General features: G+C 41.4%; 1 protein-coding gene across 1 annotated transcript in view; it reads left to right on the top strand.

Annotated features, from left to right (window-relative positions):
- The window catches only part of IRS1 (insulin receptor substrate 1), a 53091-nt gene extending 26886 nt beyond the window's left edge, over positions 1-26205 (top strand). Inside the window, 1 exon segment of the mRNA XM_083742058.1 lies at positions 25149-26205. The gene's annotated coding sequence lies outside the window, so the exon portion shown is untranslated.
- Positions 26206-26766: the final 561 nt, after the last annotated feature.

Below are 26766 nucleotides of genomic sequence, written 5' to 3'. Positions count from 1 at the left end.
CATATATCCAGTTTATTTATTTAGTTGATATATTTATCACTTTTCATGCACACCTCACCAAACAGTTTATATAAAAACATTAAAATAAGCATCAGTTAAAATGATATAAAACAGCATTATAAAAATGAGCAAAACACAAGCTGGAAGGATTTTTTTTTAAAGTAGATCTCCTTTCCTCAGGGGAAAATGATTCTTGAGTTGCCCTGTGGTGATGGTTGGGGGAAGGAAAAGCAGCTTTGGATTGGAATACTAGGAGCTAGATGTGGGTAGCTCACCAAATTGTCATTTCTAATCTCTGTCTCCTCCTCAGGGCAAGCTGTGTCCTTAGCCCTGTGCTGGCATTTGCAGGGAGGGAGGCTGCTCTGCTTTCTGAATTTCTGAAGTTTTACCTCCAGCTACACTGAAAGTTGGTTATGCTGCCGCCAAGCTGGAACCAAATGGAATATTCCTGTCCTTGTCTCTAGACATGCTGTGGTACACAAAGGAGAAATGTCTGTTACTTTGCATATTGAATTCATGGGTAATGTCAAACTCGCTATAACGAGAGTCCTAATAGGTGAAGAGACACCTCTTTACCCTGGCGTTGGACTTCCAATATATCTGTTTTAGGACCAGCCTTGTTATTTTGACTGCGATTTGTTTTAACGGTTTTTGATAGCGCACTTTTAAATGGTTGGGACCTGCCCTGAGACCATATGGTGAAGTGGGGGTAAGAAATCTAATAAATCAGTAAAATTGGAGGTGGAATCACCATGCTCAAGTGAATGTATCCAGCCGCATCAACAGCTACTCCTTTTGTACTTTCATACTTGTACTCGTTTGCCTTTTTACCCTTCTTGATGATGATACTCAGTTTGTTTTCTAAGTTTAGGTTCACATAAACAGTCAGCAGTGAAACTTAGCAGTATCGGCTTTCCTGCAGCTAGCGAGGGAGACTTCAGCAACCCTTGCTGGTTGCCTGAAATGGGCACATATAACTATACAGAGGAGTCTTCTATTGCGGTGTTACATTGCACTGTTTCTTTCCAAAGGTTTCCCCCTTTTATGCACATTAATTTCTTGTGCATTTTTAATATCTGTGTATTCTAACCATACTGATTATGCCACTGTCAGTTTTTCAAGGAGTGGCACTTTGCTTCTTAAGATAGGAAAAGTTCAAAGAGTTCAGAAGAGTTACAGAAGAGTTCAAAATTGAAAAAGGAACACGACAAGGCTGCCCGATTTCCCCTTTGTTATTTATTTCGGTTCTGGAGGTGCTCTTGAATATGATCAGAGGGGACCGGTTGGTGGAAGGGATTCAGGTCGGAGCGAAACAATATAAACTTAAAGCTTTTGCAGATGACCTAGTTTTGACCCTGCAGGAGCCAGAATCTAGTACAAAAAGAGTATTACAATTGATCCAAGATTTTGGTCGGGTGGCGGGATTTAAATAAAACAAACAGAAAACCAAGGTGTTGGGAAAAAATTTGACAGATACAGAGTCAGAACGGTTTCAGAGAGAGACAGAACTAACTGTGGTTAAAAAAGTAAAGTACCTAGGGGTAAACATAACAGCAAAAAATCTGAGTCTATTTAAGGATAACTATGAAAAATGTTGGTCTGAAATTAAAAGAGACTTGGACAGTTGGACAAAATTAAAACTTTCTTTGTTAGGCCGAATTGCTGCTATTAAGATGAATGTATTGCCAAAAATGTTGTTTTTGTTTCAAACATTGCAGATTGTGGACAAGACGGAGTGCTTCCGGAAGTGGCAGAGAGATATCTCTAAATTTGTCTGGCAGGGCAAAAAGCCCAGAATCAAGTTTAAGATATTAACTGATGCGAAAGAAAGAGGGGGCTTTGCCCTGCCAGACCTAAAGTTGTACTATGAAGCCGCAGCTTTCTGCTGGCTAAAAGACTGGCTACTTCTCGAAGACACTGACGTACTGGACCTGGAAGGTTTTAACAATGCTTTTGGTTGGCATGCATACTTATGGTATGACAAGGTTAAGATCAATAAGGCCTTTAAGAACCATATTGTCAGGAAAGCAGTGTTTAATGTCTGGACAAAATACAAAGACTTATTGGAAAACAAAACTCCAAGGTGGCTTTCACCTCTGGAAGCTAAGGCCCGAAAAAGACCCAATATGGAGGCCAAATGGCCAAAATATTGGGAAATATTAGAAAAAGATGGAAACAATTGGAAATTGCAGAGTTTGGAGAAAATGAAGGATAAAGTGTGAGACTGGTTACACTACGCTCAGATTAAAGAAGTCTTTAAAAATGATAAAAAGTTAGGGTTCCAGGTGGAGAAATCGAAGTTGGAAACAGAACTGTTAGAACCTAAAACCAAGGTACTTTCAAGAATGTATAACTTGCTGTTAAAATGGAACACACAAGATGAAATGGTTAAATCGGCTATGATAAAGTGGGCACAGGATATTGGGCACAACATTATGTTTGAGGACTGGGAAAGGTTGTGGACCACTGGGCTGAACTTCACTGCATGCAATGCTTTGAAGGAAAATGTTATGAAAATGATATATAGATGGTACATGACCCCAGTTAAACTTGCCAAGATATACCATTTGTCTGAAAATAAATGTTGGAAATGTAAAGAAAACGAAGGAACATTCTTTCACCTCTGGTGGACTTGCCCTAGGGTGAAGGCCTTCTGGGAAATGATATATAATGAGCTGAAAAAGGTATTTAAGTATACCTTTACCAAGAAACCAGAGGCCTTCCTTCTGGGTATTGTCGGCCAGAAGGTGTTAAAGAAGGACAGAACATTTTTTATGTATGCAACAACGGCAGCAAGGATACTCATCGCCAAGATTTGGAAAACTCAAGATCTACCCACCCTGGAAGAGTGGCAGATGCAACTGATGGACTTTATGGAACTGGCCGAGATGACTGGCAGAATCCGAGACCTGGGAGAGGAGAGGGTTGAAGAAGACTGGAAGAAATTTAAGAGTTATTTAAAAAAACATTGCAATTATTTGAGTGTTAAGAAAGGATGCTAGATCATAAATAATTGTGCACCACTAAATTAGATGAAATTATGATGATAAGTAAATTGAGGTTAAACTATAAACCTATTGGAGAATTAATAGACTATAGTTAAATGAATGTGACACAAGATTGTAAACAAGATGATAAATTGCGGGCAAGAATTGACAACGATGTAAATGGGAGCGGGAGATGTGAGGGAGTCCTAAGTAGTTAAGAAAATATGTTATGATATATGTTACATTGTTCTTTATCTTTGCATTTATGTTCAAAAACCTTAATAAAAAATATATTAAAAAAAAAGAAAAGGCCTTAAAGCCAAGGACTTTTATCCCAAAAAACAAAATACAGTAATGGCAATTCTACTTGGATCCGGGGGGCACACTTTTCATTCCGTACTTAAGTTCAGATCAACACTATGTTTCTAGGCTAATACCTAAGCTGCAGACATTCTAGGAGTACGGGTGATATTGTGTACAGTGGTACCTCAGGTTAAGAACTTAATTTGTTCTGGAGGTCTGTTCTTAACCTGAAACTGTTATTAACCTGAAGCACCACTTTAGCTAATGGGGCCTCCCGCTGCTGCTGCGCCACCGGAGCATGATTTCTGTTCTCATCCTGAAGCAAAGTTCTTAACCCGAGGTACTATTTCTGGGTTAGCGGAGTCTGCAACCTCAAGTGTATGTACCCTGAAGCATATGTAACCCGAGGTACCACTGTATTTCAGATTGTATATGTGAAGCTTAAGTAAAAAAAAGCACACACCTTCCTGAATTTAAGCAAGGTGTTGCAATGCTTAGTTGTTTTCTTTTATATAGAGAAGCCACTTTTGCATATGTGTACTTTTTGCAGAATGTCGAACAAGAGAGCCACAATCAGTAATTGATCTACTGCCTGCTTTTCATGGTCTCATGCTTTGTCCTGTGGCCTACAGAAGGAGGTTTTTAGCCTATCTGAAATGTTATGGGATGCAAGTATCAAATTTTCATCAGGCTTGAGTAGTGTTAATTTGATGTATTACTACCCAGTCACATACAATCATTTGGTTTATTCTTTGCATGACGGTTAAATCTCCAATACTAATTGATGCAGATGGTATCATATTTTTACAGCAGTTGAAAGAAGGGTGACATATTGTGCCATATTTTAGTGACTCTTGCTGCCCTTGCTCTCCCCCCCCGATAAATGGTTTGTTTTTACCAGGACCGCTTCTTGCAGTATGTTCGCAGCATGGAAAATGCTGCAAACGTGGCTCCTTTCTTTGCCAGACAGGTAATGTGAGCAGCCCTTGGCCCACATGGGAAGACCCTGCACTTTCCAGTATTGCTGGTGAGAATCCTTCCACATGGCTTCCCATGTCTCTAGAGTAGTGCGGGAAGGAACCACCTTGTAGCTGCATGCGCTCTACAAATTTCACGTGAGAGGAAAGAAAATGCAGAAACTGATGCTGAGGGGAAAGAGTTTTCTGATTGGATGCGTGTAGTCTTACTGGAAAGCAAAATAGTAGTTTCCCCACCTACCCATTTTTATCTGTCCATTAAACTTTCATTGGAATACGCAACTGGCTTGATATCTCTGTTCAGTGGAGAGTACATACCAAAATACATTGTAATATAGCAAGTACAGCAAAGTTTCCGAACTTGATTTACCACAGCTGCTCTTCTGTGGTTAATGTTACAAGACATTTACCAGCTGCCCCATGGTCTAGGTTCTCAAAAATAGCCAATTGGTATCATTTAGGTTGGCAAATTCTCTTCATTCTTTCTGTGAACAGCACCATGTTTGCAGATGCTAAAACTAGTGTGCAAAAACAATTTTATTCAGTGTTGGTAGGTGTACGTTCCAGTTGTGTGTGGTTTTTAAGATGCCTTGCATTTTGGGGAGGGGGCGAGAGACTTTGATTAGTCCTGGTAACAAACCCTATATTAAGCATAAAGGAGCTTAAGTTGTCCTATTAAGGACCTGGAGTGAAGAAGTGCCTAAGTGAGCCCTGTGGGAAGGAGGTTTGATTTGATTGTGGGAATTTTGTATTTTTCTCCTCCCTGGGGGCAAGGGGGATTAGCTGAATAGAAGTATGCATTTATGCAGCAACAGTGTTGATGCCTGTAAAATCGTGGCACATTCTTTCAAAATTTCAGAGGACAGCCACTCTCATTGTTGGGAAGCATAGTGCTGTTTAATATTGGTATGCAGCTTGTTTGGCATGCTACATTAAACCATAGATTAAATTAAACTATGGTTTAACATGAATGAGCAGCATTCTGGTGCATGCTTCTCACGACGGTCCAATTTGCTCCTACCTTTGCCACATTGGGAAGAAGCAAGCTCTCGTGGGTTGTTTCCGCCAAACAAACCATGAGCGATAAGAACAAACCTTGACTTCTGATCGTGGTTTGAAAACAAACAAACAAACTGTGAGCACTGGCTGACATAGAATGCTAATCCAACTTCCTGGTTTTTGCCTCCCAGTGTGGCAAAGCCAGGAATGGCAAAAGAGCCAAGCGGGTGAAATTGAGCATTGTGGAGCAGCATAGTTTATTTTAAAATACGGTGTAGCATTGTGTCTGCAGCAGATTTTCCCTGAGGCTCTCTGCGCTGATGTTGACTGTCAATATGGATGTACCTTCCTCCAGTAATGACAGACGGTGGAGTTTTCTAAGTAACACCCCCCTTGATTACTACACCCTGACTTGCACATTCAGGCTGCAGTCCAAGACCACCTTATGCCAGGCTGTGGGGGGTTTGAATCTCTCTGTCCACTTCTGCTTGCTAAACTGACACCCCACTGCCAACAAAATGACACTTGCATCATTCTGCAAGTGCTGACCTCCGCCTTCCAAATGGGTGGGCAGAAGGCCTGCCGGTGGTATTTCTGTCAAAAGAGCCCAACAGAGGGCCCCCAAAGCAGTGTTCCAAAGGTTGGGCAGAGCCAGTCTGGGATCTGCTGGATTCCAAGCTGATCTCACAGCCAGCCAAAGGCACCATCTTCCGAAGAACATTGAGGAGCCCCAGCATGATGTCCTGACATCGTTCTGCACCCAACTCCACTTTTGGCTTTAACAATGGGAGGATGGCCCTCTCCAAGTAATACTGATGGGACTCAAAGAGTCTCGACCCCTTGGAGCCGGCACCTATATAGCCAGCGATGGCCTAAAGCTGACGCAGGAATCAGACCCAATCTACCTGCTGCCCATTTTCTGAAGTGTCTGGACTGGTGATGCAGCAGCAGCTCTGGGCAAAGTCAGCAAGCAGTTTGGATTGCTGGTGGAAGCACGGAGGAATAGTGCAAGTCTGTCCCTTCTTCAACCCTCACTGCTTACAAGGCGTTCTCCATGAGGACCCACCGTTGAGAGGCTTTCTTTGAGTCATCTTCCCCTGGTGGTTCTGCCTTACAGGGCACTTAAGGGAGTGGTGGGTGGTGAGGTCTGCAGCTAGGGTAGTGGCCTTGCATTGCTCTTCTACCATAAAATTGCAGTTTCACCCCAGAGTTTATTCATGAACTGGGGTTATATCTCTGAAACCAGCCTCTTACATAATATTTTCTTATTATTTAATGTTCTAGTGTAAAAAGGTAAAGGTAAAGGTACCCCTGCCCATACGGGCCAGTCGTGTCCGACTCTAGGATTGTGCACCCATCTCACTTAAGAGGCCGGGGGCCAGCGCTGTCGGGAGACACTTCCGGGTCACGTGGCCAGCGTGACGAAGCTGCTCTGGCAAGCCAGCACCAGCGCAGCACATGGAAACGCCATTTACCTTCCCGCTATAAAGCGGTACCTATTTATCTACTTGCACTTAAGGGTGCTTTCAAATTGCTAGGTGGGCAGGAGCTGGGACCGAAAGACGGGAGCTCACCCCGCCGCGGGGATTCGAACCGCTGACCATGCGATCGGCAAGCCCTAGGCACTGAGGTTTTACCCACAGCGCCACCCGCGTCCCTAATGTTCTAGTATACCCAGTGCAAAAATCTGCTGCGTTCATAAAAGCTTTCAGTTCACTCTTCCATTTCCTGCTTTAAGAATTCTATCACATGGGGTGCTAAGAAGCTGTTCAGAAAGTCAGCTTATCTGTTTCAAATTAGGATCTTCATAGGATTTGTCTCTGGCCTAGGATCTCGTTGAACAATGCTATCTCCACTGCTGGTGTACTCTTAGCTGGCAATTACTCAAAATTGTCCTGAGTTACACTGACCTTGTTGCAAGCCTGGCGATTGAATACTTTCCAGGAGTCAACTGATTATTTAGGTCATTTTGCTTGACCAGGTAACACTCTGAATTCTTAACAGTACTAGCTCCATTGGTTGTGCATAGCTGGCTTAATTTGAATGAGACAGGAAGGAATTGGGGAAAGCTTATGTTTAGTTTTTGGTCAGTCATATTACTCACATAGGCCTTAATGGTATATGTACTCCTTTTGTGGAAGAAGACTAACTGAATTCTTAAGCTGTCATTGAGAAAGACCCAGCACATATTTTCCAGTGTCTGTGTAGGGAACTTGGTCTAGCCCAGACATGGCCAAACTTGGCCCTCCAGCTGTTTAGGGACTACAACTCCCATCATCCCTAGTTAACAGGACCAGTGGTTAGTGATAATGGGAATTGTAGTCCCAAAACAGCTGGAGGGCCCAGTTTGGCCATGCCTGGTAGCCACAACATGCTTAGTCATTCCCTGGCTCCTGACTTTTCCTGACCTAACTCTTCACCACCTCCATTTTGGTATTAACTCCATTTTGGTATAAAATCCTCCAGGCAGAAAATGTGTCTGCATGGCATTCCTGTATGGCACCTAGAACACACACAATGCCCCACAACTGAAAACAGGTCATATAACAATGCAAAATGCATACCTAAGGCAGAGAGACCTTTTCATCCATTTGCAAAAACTTGTTGAAACAAAAATGTCCTCAATTGTTTCTGTAATGTTCAGATAGTGGGTGTCTGTTGTATCTCAACAGGAATGCTATTCCACAGAATGGGGCAGCCATGCTGAAAGCCATGCTCCACCACTATATCTGATATTTTTGGCATTGTTATGGTTTTATTTTATTTTTCTTTGGCTAGCTTCTATGAATACTTTCATAGGCATAGTTGCTCCATCCTATGGGATATACGGTGGTACCTCTGGTTGCGAACGGGATCCGTTCCAGAGGCCTGTTCGCAACATGAAACGCCTGCGACCTGAAGCGCCGTATCTGCGCAGGTGCGCGGTGCAATTTGGTGCTTATGCGCAAAGCGCTTGTGCGCATGCGCAAGCGGCAGAACCCGGAAGTAACCCTTTCCGGTGCTTCCAGGTTGCTGCGGGACGCAACCTGAAAAAAAAAAAACATGAAGCAGACGTAACATGAGGTATGACTGTAATAGATGAGGTGTTGCAATGCTACAGTACTGTTGCCTTGTAATCACCTTTTATTTACAAATAAGTTATTAATTTGCATTATATAATCATGCATTTCATGGCACGAGTGACACTGTGTGGGTTTGCAGCACACTATGCGTCATTTTAATTATTCCAAAACATTTACAGAAGAGTTTCTATTTTCCCAAATGAAATGCTGTTTACAGCGCTTATTATTTATTTTAAATGAAACAGGAACCCACATACGGTGGTAGATGTTCATATGATCATTGGGAAAAATGAAGCAGATGCCTTGTGGCTTTATTTCCTAAAACTAAATAAAACCCAGGCATTCAGAGTGCAGCACGCATTGTGGTATTTAGTACTATCAAAAATGTACTGAATGCTCCAATTTTGTGTTGTTTGACCTGAAAGGTTGGAACAATAAAATCTGTTAACTTTATTTACATATGTGCTGCATTTAACACTAGCAGTTCAAAAATAAAATTGCTATCACACATAGGACTAAGTGAGTCACTTTCTGAAGTTGGCCTGGGGCCAGGCAATGGAGAACTTGATGTGGAACAGGCTGGGGCCCCTTCAGTGTAACTTAATCCAAAGAGCAGATAAATTCTTTTCAAAGTCAAAGCCAGTAACAAGTTATTCCCCATTATACAAATGTTACACCACATTATAAATGGTGGATTGATTTAAGTCCATTCATACTGCTGGGTTCTAAGTCGTGACTCAGTCTAAGTCAGAAGTTTAAGCTGGAAACATGAAAACTCAATACTCTGGTAGTACCTTCACTTATTTAAATTAAATTATTTATTGGTTGATTAGTTTGCCTACTTTGTATTTATATATGAGTTCTTAACCCCCCTTCACCATAAAGGACAAAATATACAATCATAAAAACAGATAAAACGATTTCAATCACAGGGCAAATAAAACTAGGATGAGTCTACTTCTGCATACCATTCATTACTGTATTTTCCCATCTATAAGACGCCCCCATGTTTAAGACGCCCCCTAAGAAAATGGGGGGGGGGGTGTATCCATCTATAAGATGCCCCCTAATTTTTGACATTATTTTTAAGGGAAAAAACCCTAGTCTTATACACAGAAAAATACGGTAGTTAACTCTTCCTGCTCGATCCTTGCTACTGCTTTATTCAAGTGGTAAGTGACTCCTGAGTGAGGGGAACAGAGGCAGCTGTGTTTGGAGGTAGCAAACTGCCTAGGGAGGTGTGTTGTCTTCCACCAATGCAAAGATTCACAATTTGGCAGAGAAGTTATCAAGTCTTATAAAAACCCACTCAGCACCATGCTTTCCTTCTGACTCATGACCTGGAACATGTAAGGCAGAGGGAGAGCATATGAGTAAAAATTACAGGAGATGGAAACAGTTGTGACTCTATTGTGGGTGTCTGCTTTAGACCTCCAAGCCGGACTGGAGACTGGGAGGACTCTTTCAGATGCCATGGGAGGTAGCAATGCAGGGAGCAGCAGAGGCAAGGGTGAACTACTGAAAATCTCCTTCCATGCCTTCCCACTTATGAGAGCCTCCACTGAATCCAGGAGCCTTTTTTTCAGTAGAGACACACAATTGGATGCAACTCTGAGACAATATTAGTTACTAAATACGGATGCCGTTGATTTCTGCACACAAATTTGGACGATATGGTAAATGCATTTTCTATCAATTTGAAAACAAGTTATTTCCAAGTGTGTAGTTTAGGAAGCATTGTTGATGTTTTGCATCTATTTTGGTGTGCTGAGTTTTCCAGTGGAAGAATGATTGGTTGAGTAGCAGAAGCATGCCTTTGCATGGTGCAATGAACATTCACCTGGGCAGCTATGAAGTCTTGTTCTGGTGCAACATTGATGAAATAAAAGCATACCCACTAAGCAGAGTGTATTTTTTATTGCTCAGACCACCAAAATAGCAAAAAATGTGAGCTGTAGGTTCTGGTTTGTGTATGCTTTCAGAGTTTTCTGCAAGCGATCATAATTTATTTATCACTAAATTGCATTAATGTCAATTGAGGTCATACTCATAAATATGGCTTCAGTTGTATTGCTAAACTGGCAGTGTTTTAAAAGCAGCGTCATTGTTTAGCAGTTATCCAGGCACAGCATGTTTTGATCTGTATAGGGAATATTTTACAAAGTGGAGGCCTCAGAAGAAACATAAACAATAGGGAAAGGAAAGGGCAGCTGTTTTCTATTAGTTTTTAATCTTGAGCACTTCAATGTCTTCTAATGTTATGGGACGTTTTGGCTGCATATGAGAGACCGTGGTTTGTAATATTAAATGTCCTGGTTACAATGTATCGTTTTAAAAGGAATGGAAGAAAAATACGAACAGTAAAATGTACAAATCCTCAGACGTTAGGACTGAAGCTGTGAGGCTAGTTGAGATGGAAAGGGTTTGCAATTTCCAAGGTACTGTGTTTAGAGACATTTGTGCTCAGACAATAGCTTTTCAACACCTTGCCTCTGCATTAGTCGTAGTGACTTGGGAGCAGTTGCAGTGCTACTCAGCCAGCCTATAAGTGGAGCTGGTATGGGAACTTTCTGAGTTTCTTATCTTATCCTGGCGGTGTGGGACAGAGCCACTCTGAAGTAGCTCCCATGTTAGTGGTATATTGGAGAGGGCTCTCAATGGAGAGAGGACATTAGAAGCTCCAGTGTTGCAGCTTTCAGCTGATTATCTCTGGCATCTGTTGTATAGTGTTCATGGTTGGTTAGCACCACACACCAAACTTAGCCAGACCACACAAATGTCTAGGCTCCCAGACAACGGCAGGAGCTCACAGCTTCTTTGCTGCTCCCCAGTCTGTTGTACTTTCACACCGTGCTGAGCTAAGTCAAGGTTTTGTTTAGTATGTTGTCTGAATTGGGAGTTGTTAATAACCCTCTTCTCGCTAACTGAGCTGTAGCCAACTGCTAGCATGTGCTGCTAGTTCTATCCTACCTGGGCTGGCAGGCCTGGAGGCCAAGTGAAGAGATCTGAAGGGATAGTCAACATGGTATCCTCCAGATGTTTTGGACTACAACTCCCATCAGCCTTAGCTCTATCATGGCCAGTGGTCAGAGGTGATGAGAGTTGTGGTCCAGAACATCTGGAAGCTACCACGTTGGCTACCCTGATTTAGAGTAGCAATATCAGGTCAGCAGTGTGACTGGGGAGAACACGAAACTAAGGTAAGTGGGTAAGGTAGGTCTAGGCCTAGGCTTACTATTGCCTTGAACTGGCCAACTCTTTTCTCTTTGCTGTTGCCTGAATAATGACTCTGGTTTTGAGTTTTGATTTGGAGTGCCAATAACAGTAATGGCCTTTTTCAGTGGTCTTGGAAGTAGAGCAAATATGGTGATGGTGATTATGATTGCTACAGTGTATTACCCACCCTTTACCCTAAGATCCCACGGCTGGTTACAGCAATTAAAACACAACATTAACATTAAAACACAATGTTAATAGCTGTTTAATACAAATTTTAGAAAGAACATAGGCAACTTGTGTCAGAAACCTACCTATAGTTCGTGGTAATGCACCAGGAATGTGCTGGAAAAGAATAAGCTGTTTACAGTGATTGAAAGGTGAAAGTTGTGTACAAATATTGTATTACAGCTCCATTGTGAAATCGCTTCTCATTGACCATGTCTTTGGTGGCGATGATACAGCAGGTGTAGGAGTTTCTTTTTCCACTTGGATGACACAAGTAGTGAATGACATCATTTATATCAAGTATCATTATAATATGATCTTCAAAACAGGACACTTGATCTTGCCCAGAGCTTGTGATGAATTCATTTACAATATCTGTTAAAAGTCCCATGTAAATGACCAAATAACACCATGTCCCTTCGTCATGTATACATCCTGATCATATATTATCAATAATAACTAGACTAATCAAGAGTGGTATACCATCATTGTGAATAACACATATTTATTCAGGGATATAAGTTTGTGCTAGCAACAGTTAAGAATATAAGGTATCATTTGCTGAAGAAACAGAATCTGTGCCTTGTAACCAGTCTTGTACATGTATGCCATGTACACGTGTGTGTGCGTGCGCGTGCGCGCACGTACTGAAAGCAATAGCCCTAAAGGGATATTAGCAACCTGAGCAGTAGAGTCTGCTGTTGATAGATTTTGATAGTTCCCTTTTCTAGTGGGCTTGGCTAAAGAAAGCTTTTGGAGATAGCAGTAATGGACATGTCCACATTATGTCATACCCTTCGTCTGCAGATCTCAAACTGGTACAGGCCTAAGGAGTATTTTCAGATGTCAGCAGTGTGCTTTGTTCTGGGTATAAATGAAGATACTGTGTCAACACTAAGGACTTTTTATAATTTAAATAGGCAGAAGCACAAATATAAAAAAGCAGAAGTCCAGAGAATTGTGCCAGTATAAGCATGTGTCCAAATGAGCAGATAAAGGAGTTGTTGTGAACATGGGTTACCATAGTATTTGTGTGATTTGAAGGAGTAAAAAAGTGTGTCTACAAGCATTTTGAACATGGTTTTTCGAAATAAGGTTGACAGGATTTCTAGGTTAGGATTTTAGCTCTACCTAGCCATGTTTGGTGGCATCTAATGGGCTTATAGATGGTCCTCAAGCAATAGCAGACTGGGATTACAGATGCTGGACAAGGTCTAGATATGGATATGGTAGTCAAATAATTCAGATGGATTCAGTTGCATAAGACAAGTGTAGCATTGTAGTTGGAGTATTAGACTAGGATCGGAACATTCTCATTGTAAATATCCACTCAGCCAGATACTTATGGGGTGACTTTGGGCCAGGCACTCTCTCAGCCTACCTACCTTAGAGCAGGCATAGGCAAACTCGGCCCTCCAGATGTTTTGGGAATACAACTCCCATCATCCCTAGCTAACAGGACCAGTGGCCAGGGATGGTGGGAATTGTAGTCTCAAAACATCTGGAGGGCCGGGTTTGCCTATGCCTGCCTAAGAGAGTTGTTGTGAGTATAACGGGAGCACAGAAATTCATGTATGTAGCTTGTGCACCTTGGAGGAATAAGTAAGATGGAGTTCAACAAACAAACAAGAGCTAAGTACTGTAGCATCAGTGTACATGAATCAATTGGAACTGCTAATAAGGAAGCAGGGTGTCTCATTGCTAACGTGGTTGGACAAGTTGCAGATTCTGCACTAATAACTCATACTCTGAAACTAGAACACCAACATTTTATGATTTGAAAGAAGTGCTGAAGGGTTCAAGTGGGGAAAGCAATGATCTAGGATTGGTTTGGGGACCCATTTAGCTTTGTGATCAACTTTTATAAAGTCTGCTGAGAAGCTGCTGGTTAGAAAATGTATTTAGGATGAACAAACTTGTAGACTGGAGTAATCGAAATGGGATGACATTTACTAGTACAAAGTGTAATGGCCTGCCCTTGGGGAATAATAATGAACACTCTCTAGCCTAGAATTCATCAACTGGAAACACCAGAGGAAAATGCGAGAAACTGGAAATCTTGGTTAGTCTCAAAATTATAACAGGCTGCTGTTGTGATACAGCTATCCCTCACACCAGTGGTTTAGATGCATAAGCAATGTTGTGTTTGAGCCAGAAGCAAGAGCTCTCGTGGCCTTTATGTGGGAAGTGCCAAAATATGCACCCTCAGTCATGGGAGTTGCAGCAGTACTGTGTGAATTTCTTGCTTATGCAATGTGCTGATCAGACCTATGCTGAGGGGCAGGGATGAGGAAGGAGGAGTTTATGGCTACTGGTTAAACCTTTCCATTAGGCTTAAGAAAATATTCACGTCATTGGATAAAGTATTGGTGAGGTTTCCTGTAAAAGCTTTGTGTCGATGACTGGACTCCATCTCTCTTAGTTTAAATTGCTTAATGAAAGACAAATGCAAAGGTATCTTGACAACATGCCACACTTATGGGATGCAGCTGGGAGCAAAATGGAATTTGATCGTCCCATAGAAGGAAGGAAAGAAGGAAGGAAAGAAGGAAGGAAGGACGGACTGATTTCTCTTCCTCTTACGGGATGATCAGAAGATCTTTTTGTGAAGATGTGTTAAAGGTGCAGATGGATACTTTATACATATGATGGGATGGGCATTGATCATAGGTAGAACCTAAGGGCAACCAGCTCAAAACTATAGCTTTCCAGGGGAAAATTATTACTAATTCTGCTGTTCCGGGACAGGGAGACTCTGGCTATTTAGATGTTGTTGGACTCCCATCCATACCAGCCAGCCCCAGCCAGCAAGGCAATGGTCAGGGATGAAGAGAGTTGTAGTCTTACCATTTCTAGAGAGAGGCAGGGCCCTCATCCCTGTCTTAGGAAATGCTGGGCATCTCCCATGTAGCTGCTTCCTACACTATTGGCATGGAAAGTGTGTGACTCAGGAATGTGTGACTCAGACCAGAACAAAACTGTGATAATTACAATGGGGTTAGGGCATTGCTTGTTCTCTGAAAGTCAGATACCACAGCGCTGACACTGGAATAAATAACCGGATAGAAGGTCAGAGCTCTTTGCATAAAAGCACAAACTGCCTTTTAACAACAGGTGGAGGCATACTTATCAGTAGATCATTATGAAGGTTATCTTTTTATACAGCGGCCTTTATCAATGCTGACTTTACGGTGTGGGTCCTGTGCTGGCTTCCAAAAAAAGGCTAGTGCTCATTTTGGCGCAGACAGAAGCTGACCTCTATATTGGGTGCAATCCAAGATAATGCATTCAACTTGTAGACTTGATACTTCTTTAAAAAAATAAGAGTTTGCAATTGTTTATACAACCTCGTTTCACTATTTTGCAGTGACCTCTATCCTAAGATGTTTTCCTCAGTACAAACTGCGCATGCTACTACTATAAATCAATTACTTTATTTAACACTTCAGTGGAGGAGAAGGTGATAAGCGCTCCCCACATAAGCTGCGCATGAGTAGATTGGACTAGTTCGCGTACAAGGCCCTGCTCCAACTCTATGAGTCTTTGACATTTTGTGTTTGTTTTTACACCTAAGAATCCTCTTTTCTAGATCTTTATATACTGTATTGGCCTGAATATAAGCCGCACCCGCAAATAAGCCACACCTTTACAATTGATGGGGGGGGGGGAAATAGCCGGGCTGCTTCCTTTGGGGGGGGGGGGGAGAGCCACGCTGCTTTGCCAGTGGCCTTCCCCCTTCTTTCCAGCAGCTCAGGGGAGGCTTGGTAGCGGTGGGCGGGCTAGCGCCATTGCCCAGTGCTCCTGGGCTGCTTCGGGGGGGTGGGGGGGAACCGCGCCACTTTGCTGGCGGTGTAAGGTCGTGAATATAAGCCACACTTTAACTTTTCACTGTCAGAATTTTGGGGAAAAGTTAGGCTTATATTCAGGACAGTAGACACCTGCTTTTGAACACATGGTTATTTATAGCAAGGTTTCACCACCTTCTGTGCTATCATGCAGAATATGGTGTTTCCTGTCATGCATTGTGGCATCATGATGATGTTACAGGAGGACACATGGGCACCTGGTGCAGTTTTATGGGCAGGCAGAGGGCAAATGTAACTGGGGCAACTTGGATGCTGCAACAAATAGCAGATGTCAGAATTCTATATCAACATCAAAGTGGACCTGAAAATGCAGTCGGGCAGGAGAGATGGAGACTTGCTACAGTCCCGAGAAATGATGGAAATAAAGCAATAATGGGATATATTTGAGGTTACACTCATACCACGTGGTTATTTGTGTGATGAGTCTTTGTTTTGTGTGATCAGTGAAGTGACTGATATGAACACCGGATAGCATCAGTCATCCTAAACGGATGATGAAAATAAAGGGGAAATCAGTTTCAAGGATGTTGAGGAGTAATGCTGTTATTAATGCCCAATGTGTTTGGCCCATAAATGCCTTCCTCTGTGATGTTTCTACAAAAAGATAGGACAACAGTTAATCATGCTTCAAAACAAACCACCCACCACTTTTGAAACACAATATCAAAATCACATATTTGTAAGGCCCTCATTGTCATAATTCCCCTTATTATTGACACTAAAAAATATTTCCTATTCCATATATAAACATAAGAACTTAATGCTTCATTGTAAACAGCTCAAAACCATCAGAACTAAAGAAACCAGAGAAAAATATGGTGGTGGGGAGAGACTTTTTTGTGGCAAAACACATTGGGTATTAATAATAATATAAAATAACTCCTCCAGCATCTATGGGACGGATTCTCCTTTATTGCAACTTCCATTGTATGTTTTCAGTTTTTCTGTGTGTGAGAGAGAGATTTTGGTTTTGAAACACCCTAAGCTAGCATATCAACTTGTTGGTGATCCTTGCATTTCTAGAGGAGGATTTGTGCCAGGGATTATGGCAGCCCAACATTTTGATATAAACATTGATGGGAGACTTGCCAGCTCAAGGTGTCTTGGCAAGTTGGGTGCTTTTTTTCTTTACTGTAAGGCTGAAAAGCATCTGCTTTGTACTGGAGTTCAAAGCATAGGTGGGAGGCAGGGCAACACTGCATATTTTTAATTGATAAGTAGTCTGCACCAGGTGGGTTGTCTGACGGCTGGTTTTAATAAGTTGTTTCATTTACAAGTTAATACTGTAAACATATGATATGACTTGTATGTGCTCTGGCAAGAATAGGTTTTAGTTACAATTAAGGAAATGCCATTGTGAGTCTCCAGATGTTGTTGAACTCCAGCTCGCCTTAGCCCCAACCAGCATGTTCAGCAGTCAGGAATGGTGGGAGTTTTCCAACAACATCTGGAGGGCCACTGGTTGCCCACCCCTTCTTTAAATCACATGCCTTTTAGACTCTGAATTGTACGAAAGCATAATAATTTTTCTTTTTTAGGGGGGCAACTGCCAATTTAATTAAATCATCCACCAGATGTGGAAGTTGAGCCTCAAAGCCCATTTGGGTAGCCAAGCAACATTTTGGAGCAGTGGTTGTGGAGGTATTTGAATTTTAGAAGACACATGAAGGCAGTTCTTTTCACAGAAGTTTTAAAGGGTTGGTGTTTTAATGTGTTTTTAATATTTTTTTTGAGAGCCACTCAGAGTGGCTGGGGCAACCCAGTCAGATGGTTGGTATATAAGAAAGAGAGAGAGAGAGAGAGAGAGAGAGAGAGAGAGAGAGAGAGAGAGAAAGAAAGAAAGAAAGAAAGAAAGAAAGAAAGAGTAAGTAAGTGTATGGGAAGGTCTTAAGCAGGTTGAACAGAGAAGTCTGAAGGGAGCTTTTAACCACATTTTTGATTGCTCAGAGTTCAGCTGTCTATAGTTAGAAGCCTCTTTGAGGCTGTTTCTGGGGTGTGCGTTTTGAGAGCAGGACTTATGTGCATGACCTCTCTGCCTGTAGAGGACTTCTGTATTTGGATGATTAGTTTCCAGCGGCAAAAGCAAGGCAAACAGAAATGATGTATTTGGTGTGTGTGTGTGTGTGTGTGTGTGTGTTTAGCTTCCAATCTTGCACCTCACCAGTTTTCCACCCAACTCTTCCCACCTAATTTCCACCACCAAAAGTGAGAGATTCCGTTAATATCATTTTGTTAACGTTGCTAACGCCACTAAATGATTTAGCAGGCAGATAGCTTTAGCATACCTCTATTCAGTCATATTTGGTATGAGGAGCCAAAATCAAATGGGTTTTAATTTTATCCATGGCTGTATCCAAAACATTACCTGGGGCTCTGCAATATGTTTGTTGTTTTATCCCATCTGATTCAGACTCCGTTAGCTTTGTCCTCATGGTTTAATGTTTCCATCAAAATTGGACTTGTGTCTGCTTGACCTTCATTAATTAAAGTGCTCCTTTAACTTTATATTTACTTCAAAATGTAAAATGTATTTATTTGTTAAATTTGTTCACGTCATCTCTTGAAATGGAGGTCGCTAGTGCTTTTGAGAAAGTAGTGCAGAAACAGATACTGAAGTATACAATAACTGTAGGGAAAACGTGCACCAGCAAGTTCAACTCTTGCTGCGTGAGCTGATTAAGTAATTCCATGCTGCTTTCAAGGTTAATCCCACTGAAGTCCAAAATACCTTGATAGCTAAATCGAGAGGCCTGTATACTTCCACATAAGAGCGTCTTGCTTGAGCAAGAAAGGAACAGCTCATCCTGTTTCTGTGTAGGTCTTTGTATGATTTTTGAAGTTCCTTACAGTGAATTATTTAAAAGCATCTTAAATGATGACTCCTTTCCATCCCAATAGCAGATTAATTTCAGGATTCCAGGGGGTTGGACTAGATGACCCTTGGCATCCTTTCCAACTCTACATTTTTTTAGTTTTCTCCCTGGTTTGTACCCTGACTTCTGTGTTCAGCAACTTCCACCAATCTCTTAACACTTGAGCGTACTTGCATACCACCTTCCTTTCTCCGCATAGTCTCACTCAGTAAACTCTTAAGGGCTTTAGTTTGTTCTTTTTACCTTTATACAAGGCCAGATTTAGAAAGAAATAGGCCACTTCTCAACTGAGAAAGTTTACTAAATTAAGACATAATTGGGCATATCTCCCATCATCATGTGGGACGCAGGTGGCGCTGTGGGTTAAAGCCTCAGCGCCTAGGACTTGCCGATCGAAAGGTCGGCGGTTCGAATCCCCGCAGCGGGGTGCGCTCCCGCTGCTCGGTCCCAGCGCCTGCCAACCTAGCAGTTCGAAAGCACCTCCGGGTGCAAGTAGATAAATAGGGACCGCTTACCAGCGGGAAGGTAAACGGCGTTTCCGTGTGCGGCTCTGGCTCGCCAGAGCAGCGATGTCACGCTGGCCACGTGACCCGGAAGTGTCTCCGGACAGCGCTGGCCCCTGGCCTCTTGAGTGAGATGGGCGCACAACCCCAGAGTCTGTCAAGACTGGCCCGTACGGGCAGGGGTACCTTTACCTTTACCCATCATCATATCTTATCCTATCCTTAACTTGGTGAGTCCGAGGAAAAGCTTCAGGGTTGCAAGATATTTACGCTTTACTACAGAAGGACAAATATACAGATGGCGTTTACAAGTCTACTCAGATGTAAGTCCCATGCACCTCAATTATCATTTCTCCCAGGTAATTGCATAGGATTGCAACCTGAATTGCTTTATAAGGGTGAGGGAATAGCAGACAACTAGTGACCATTGCACTTGGGAAGGGAAGAGAAGAGGATGTCATGACCCATGTAACCAGCAGAGCCAGAGGCTGCAGGTATACCAGAGGGAGAACCAGGTCTGGGCCAGAGCTCAGAGCTGTGGGAAATAGGGAGGCCATTGTGCCTGAGCAGGTTGGACATTAACTCCCAGAGGAACCTCCCAGACCCCCAAGGCCTATAGGGACAGAGTCTGGACACCTCATTGACTTCTTCTCTGGAGCCTGAAGAACCGGATATCTCCCATCACACATCACCAGGCCAGCAGTGCTGGGAGTGCACCAGGAAGGAGGCTATGGAATGAAAGAGGTGCCTGTCTTCAGGCCAGAGGGTTGGAGCCTGGATAAGATAGTCTGGAAACAGGGGCATAAAAGGCCTCAGTCTACTCTCAAACTTTGTCAGAGGAAGTTGATCCATCAGAGCTGTCCAGCAACCTTGCTGGCTAGAACATAACAGTCGAGGATCATGAATGGGTTTAATTAATTTTTTAGGCTGCCAGATACAAGCGAATTCTGGGTACAAGGTTATTACTATGGTTTATTTATACATTTTTATTTAATCTCTGCTCCAAGGAACTTGTGGTGGCCATGGGAGGTCCTCTTTGCTTCCTAGCCACTTAGGAGGCAAGTTACTCCTCAGGAGAGCCATGGTGAGGGTCTGTGCTGAAAGAGGAATCCCATGGTAGGCCTATGCTTAGGCGAGTGCTTGTATGCTTTCCCAGACCAGGCTGCTTCCCAGAGGCTTAGAGGAAATTGAGACCTACTTCAGAATAAATGGCAGCGCACGAGTTTCCTGGGTCTAGAAGTTATGCCCTGATTGCTGAGCTTGGGAATCAGCCTGAGTAGGCAAGGAAGGAAAACAAAGTTGCTGCTGCTTATCTCTTGATTTGTAAGTGTGTTTTCATCGTTTTGAAAAGACACCTAGGAAGCATGTTCTTAGTTGGGCAAGAAGTAACGGGTGAATAAAACGTCAACACATTTCCAGTCTTTGGAAAAAGAAGATTCCACTTGATTTCGCCGCAATTCTTGTTACAATGCCTATGTGAAAGTTGTACCCTAGAATAGAATCGTAGAATTGGGAGTGTTGGAAGGGATGTTGAGGGCCATCTCACCCAAGCTGCTGCAATGCAGGCATCTCAACTAAAGCATACACCAAACCTCTGCTTAAAAACCTCCAAGGGAGGAGAGTCCACCACTTTCCAAGCAAGTCCATTCCACTGTCGAACAGCTCTTACTGTCAGAAAGTTCATCCTGGTGTTTAGTCGGAATACCCATCAGGAGCTTGAATAGCTTGAGGAGATTTTTAAAGAAAAGGGCTTAGATCTTTGTAGCTTTACAGATGAATGTGAATAAGCTTCTTCGGTAAACATTGTGAATATTTGTAATATTAAAGTGTACTTCAATCGCACTATGCACATGACGTAAATGCCTTATATCCCTCTTGTTGAACAGCCTTGAAAAAGGGAAATGGTTTGCCAGCTGGATCATGCATTAGTGTTATCTTCATGTATTTTGCAGCAGATGTTGAGCAGAGACCACTTGTCAAAGGTAGCTTGTAGTATAAGATGCAAGTTAGCCCCCCCCCCTTCAAGTACATTTTTCTTGCATTACCAATGTCTTCCATAAAGTCAGCCACAAAGCCATATTATTGGGGAATCCAGCTTGAAGCCTGTGGTGAGTAGGAAATGGATTAAACACAGGTTTTCCCTATTTTCAAGCTGCCAACAATGATGTCATTAATGTTAACGACCCTTACCACAACACACTGAAGTCAGAGAACCCTCTCTTAAAACTCCTGTCCTCTGCACAGTTTTACTCGTTGTTAAGGAAACACTGATCTTTGTTGATAAGAAACAATAGGGGTATCCAAACACTAACTTTTGCTGGGAAAGATGCTCTGCTCCAAACTTACTCAACATCTTATACAATTCATTTACTATCAATGAGGAGAGAATTCTGATTTTTAAAAGATGGGAGTACTTCTAATCGTCTCAGAAGTTTTCTATTAGTTTCTTAGGCAGCATCCACTACATATTAATAACATATCAAATGTCCACAAGGCAACACTATTTTATATTGTATGTGTGAATCAGATCAGCTTAAATCATAGGGTGTTGCTGTACTGCAGTTTTGAAAAGCCCACATTAAAATCTTACCAAAAGAAGATTTCCCCACATTTAGCATTCAGAAAGCAACACTATTTGGTGTTAAATGATAAACCTGTATGTGGGGTAGGCTCTCAAGAAAGAAGCGAACAATCTTATGCGTCAAGTTGCTAAAAAAAACCCAACATTATATTCATCTATTATATGTCACAATATATAATAATATGGATTTATATACCACCCTAAAGCTATACCTGAGAATTACATGATTGCACATGCTAAATTCCTTTTTCAATGTTTTGTTATTTTTCTGTAAAAGTTGTGCTGTGCAGTGGGAGATGTGCAAGAAGCATGCCAAGCTTGCATCTCATGCTGCTTCTCAGTTGCTTCATTTTCAGAAGTTGTTCTGTGTGTCTAGGCTTTAAACATCATATTAATTGCCCAAGGATATTACTCTAGACCAGGGGGTCAGCAAACCTTTTCAGCAGGGGGCCAGTCCCCTGTCCCTCAGATGTTGTGGGGGGCTGGACTATATTTTTTTTGCGGGGGGTGGGGTGGGGAGAACAAATTCCTATGCCCACAAATAACCCAGAGATGCATTTTATATAAAAGGACACATTCTACTCATGTAAAAACACGCTGATTCCAATTTAGAAGGCGATGGGGCCTGATCTGGCCCCCAGGCCTTAGTTTGCCTACCCATGCAAATACCCTTAAGCAACTAGTGTGCTCTTTCTTCCATATTGGGTTCTGCAAAAGTACACAAACTGTTAACAATGGTGATTTGTCCATGATAAATTCTGATTTCCCATGCAGAAATCTTGTGTTTATATATCACCAGTAGGCAATACCTTGCTATTCGAGCATGGGATACGTGAGCAGAACATATCGTCTTGAGCCAGCTGTAAAATATTTTGGTAAATGTAGCAACACTAAACTCCTGCTCACAATGAGGCATGTTGCACACTCATTGCAAAAAGCAGGTATTATATATAGACAGATAGAAGGCGTTGCAGAAGCGGAAAGGGTTGCCAATATTGTCATGTACATTGCAAATTTTAATTACAGATGAGACAAACCCACGGTTTCCTGTCCTGACCATGGGATCATCGAGAGATCGTGTGTGTGTGTGTGTGTGTGTGTGTGTGTGTGTGTTTGGAGTCCTGTGTGTTTGCTTGGTGTTTTCTAAGTACTGTATTTACTTAGAAATAAAACCAAGCCAGTTACTGTTCTCAAGAATATTCAGAACCCTGGACTTGCACAGAAATGATATATGCATACTTTATGCAGGACTAAAACCAGCACCAGTTTCCTGGGGAATTTCAGGACAGTTTAAATACTCATAGTGACCAATGATATGCAGAGTACACAACTGACTGTTATTTTTATGATGATAAACCTCAGATATCACACATTTTTCTTGTTCTGCTTGTCCCCTCTCCACACACATTTTACATAGAAAACAGCTTTTAACTCAGACAAAATATAGGGCCATGGATTAGTTTTAAGTGATGGCTAGTATAGACTTGAATATTTGTTTCGTATTATGTACTGATATATTTTTAAAGCAGGTTATTCTTAAAGGACACTTACATTAAGAATCTAAATTTAAAAAATATTGATTTTTATCCCCCCTGGAGGGACGTTGCTCTTCTTTTCCAAGTACCTTCAGTCATGTTTGGAGAAAGTAAGTAGATGAGAGCAACATAAGCTGAAGTGTGGTGCTATATAAAACATCTCAGAGCAACAAGCTTTGTCCTGCGTGGCAGAGCTATACGTTTCACTCTCTGTTTCTGTGATTGTATAGCCATTGCAGGTTAGAGCATGTGACCATTCTGTTGGGTACAGTTTGTTCCTGCACTAAGCTTGTTCATTCAGCCATACTGGAAGGGAGCCAGATATGAAACGAAAAGCAAACCATGTACACCTAGCTCCTTCTCAGTTTAAATGAGGCAATTTTTTTCTTTGTTAACAAGCCTTTTAAATAAAATATGGCAATACTACCTTAATTTTAGGCCCAACACAGTTTAAAGCTGTGAAGCTATGTTAAATTTCCTATAGATATTCCAGTTGAGATTTTTCTGTAGATTGGCAACAGGAGTTCAGAAGAAAGCTTGAAAGTATGTAAAAAGATCTGTGAGAGAATTCTCCGGGGTGTTATTCACAACATACCACACATTTGCAAGGAGAGGCTTCCTGTTCACGTGAAGGGCCATACAAAATAAATTTGTTTTCTTGAGCAATTAGCGCATAAAGCACAGGCAATCTTTTCAGTCTTTCCATGTCTCTGTGGAAAGTCTCAACATTTTATTAAAGCGGAATAATGCTCTATTTCTATTTCTAGGAACAAACAGTCTTTAAAATACATACAGGTACTCTTACACATCTAAGACTTGACGTAAGCAATTTGGTTTGTTTAGTTGAGAATTGCAAAACGTTTAAAGGCAAATCATTCACTGCAGTCGACTCAAAACAAATTCAGCAGTTGTAGGAATTTTGATTCACATTTTTGCCAGTCACGTTTTGGGAAAGTCCTTCTAGCTCTGTGAAGGTTTGTAGGCATCAAAAAGCTAAGCTAACATAAGGAAGAATAATAACCAGGTACAGTACCAGAAAACACCTTTCTGTCAGTGATTTTTTTTGCCCTCTGGTTTAGATGCAATGATCCATATTTGCATTTGTTATCCTTGGGTTCCTTGACTTACACCACTCATCACCTCTAATGTGCACAAAAACTACAATTATCTTTGGTGCTTAGCTTTGAATTCTACAAAGCAAAATACCCCCCCCCCCATTCCCAGCCCTACTTTGCTTCAACTTACAAACTATGCACTGGACCTGGAGTGCTCCTTCTGCATGCTGAAATACTCATTCTTTTGGCAGAATGGACTGAGATCCAGGGGGAACTCCTGCTGGAGGGAGGAAAGGCAATTTTCGCAGCCTCCTTTGCCTTCATTCCAGAAGGTTCTCCAGCCCTCCAGAAAAGTTTTACAAGGGGCTGCAGGGGGGATGAGAAACTAGTGAAAATCATCTCTTTTCCTTTACTGTAGCAGGAGCGTCCTTTGAGTGAAGTTGTGTTCATGGAAATTCTGGCTCCAACCCTATGTAATAACATAACATGAGAGCTGATGGATGTCTGACCAATTGTAGTGTGTACTTGTAACAGAAGAGTCAACTACCTGTTATGTATAGTTCCATTATTATTGCACTCTGAAAATGTGTTGTTGTTTTTAATGGATAAAGGCATCTGCAAGTGATGTTAGCTTGGGTGGAGATTGGATGAGGTGGGTTGAGAAGACAAAGAGGGTATTTCACACTTGGATTTCCCAGTCCTTGCTCTTCCCTTAAGACATTTTCTCTTTGTCCGTCCCTGACCAAGATCTCCTTTACCTGTTCAAACAGCCCTCCAAGAAAGAATCATGGAATGACATGCATGTAATATGTAGACCTTTATTCAGAATGGTCATTTTTGCAGATGTCCTAATAGCTGCAAAAGATGTATGAGCATTGCATCAGCTTTTATTGTTAACCTTTGCTTATGGCGCTAGGTGTTTTAAAATCTTGCTTATATGAACTTTCTTTCTTTTATTCTCAGATCGATGACCTATACAACCTCAGAAAATCCTTCTTGGAACTCATGAGTATCCAGACTCTGTTTTGTGTATCACAACTAGGACCTCACATCTTCTTCCCCAGTAGATGGGTACGATGCATCCAGTTCAATTTGTTTACTTTACACAAACCTCAGGAGTTAGTTGACTGAACTGCACATTCTTCTTATTCTTTTTTTTTTTGTGCCAAGCAAAAGCACTGTGACACCTGGACAATGAGTCTATGATTACTTACTCCTCTACCATAAAGACTTAGCTGGCTACAGTGAACTCATGTGCCCACTATAAAATGGTGAGAATGGGCATGCTACTAGCTCATTTACATAAGACATGACATTTTAATTTGCTGCTGAAAAACCTGTACGACAAATCATCAGTGTAAATTATTACATACAAACTGTTAATGTTGGTTGAAGAGTATTAAATATTTAACATAGGTTTTTGATTTATACATGTACTTTTTTAATTAAAAATGTAACTTTTCCTACAGCACATCTTTTTTTGATGTGGAACTGAGGTATACTATATTCTGTTGTAAACAGAGTGGGGTTCGGGTGGGGGAAACTGTTAAAAAACAAGGCGATTTAAGAATAGAGTAGGGTACTATTCTTTTTAAGATTGTAATTCAGAATATAATATAATATGGATCAATGGGCCCGTGGATCTGGATTGTACAGTCATATTTACCAATCTAATGATTTGTAAGATAACCCTGTGACTGAGCTGAATTCTTTCAAAAATAAAATAATATTTTGTATTGTTCCTGTAAAACATTAGGCTGTATTAATGAAAAGGCAAATGAACTGTGCATGGTATTTACAAGTGTGGGTTTTAAAATTGTTGGTTGCACAGGAACTTTGAAAACATCAGAAAAACAAATCTAAGTCTTCCATTGTATATATATATAGAAGAAGAAGAAGAAGAAATGAAACTTGGGCGAACTCTTTAAATCAAAATATCCCTGGAATGAAATACGTGGGTGTTTGTAAATTCTGGAAATCTCTTTCTATACATAATAAACTAGATACCGTTTTATCTTTATTTCTCTTACTTACTTTGTTTGTCCCCCCCCCCCAAAAAAAACGTATCCCTGTACTTAATGCATATATTAAGGTATCTTCACATTCTCTGTGGTGGGGTTAGAATCGATATTTTGAATGTACTTGTGTAATGAGATCTCTCAATAGAAAAACCACTTCTCTATAGATTTTCACTCATACTTTGCAATTTATGTTTACTCACTGCCTGATAGATTTAGGTCCTTTTCTATTCCATTAAGTGAGAATTTTGAAATGTCTTCAATGTTAGGAAGACCTTCCCATAACTTTAAAAAGCAAGAATTGCTCCAACATATTCATTTTCCTTTTTGTACTCTTGAGAGTCAGAGATAATTCTTCTGCTGTCTATTGCACTGTCTTGTATATCCACTTTGTTTCACTGTTTTGTATATCAGTCTGCAATCCTGTGGCTATCTACATCGAGCTAAGTCCTATGAGTTTAGTGGGACATGCTCTTATGTAACAGTGTTTAGGACAGCAGCGTTAATTTCCCTTTTATTATTGAAGCAGAAAACTATTGTGCTGATTATTTTATTTACACAGT

Source organism: Podarcis gaigeae (genome assembly GCF_964106915.1).
Source record: "Podarcis gaigeae genome assembly, chromosome: 5".
NCBI classification, from domain to species: Eukaryota; Metazoa; Chordata; class Lepidosauria; order Squamata; family Lacertidae; genus Podarcis; species Podarcis gaigeae.
The sequence above is the reverse complement of the archived record's forward strand: the minus strand, read 5'-3'. Positions and strand labels throughout refer to the sequence as shown.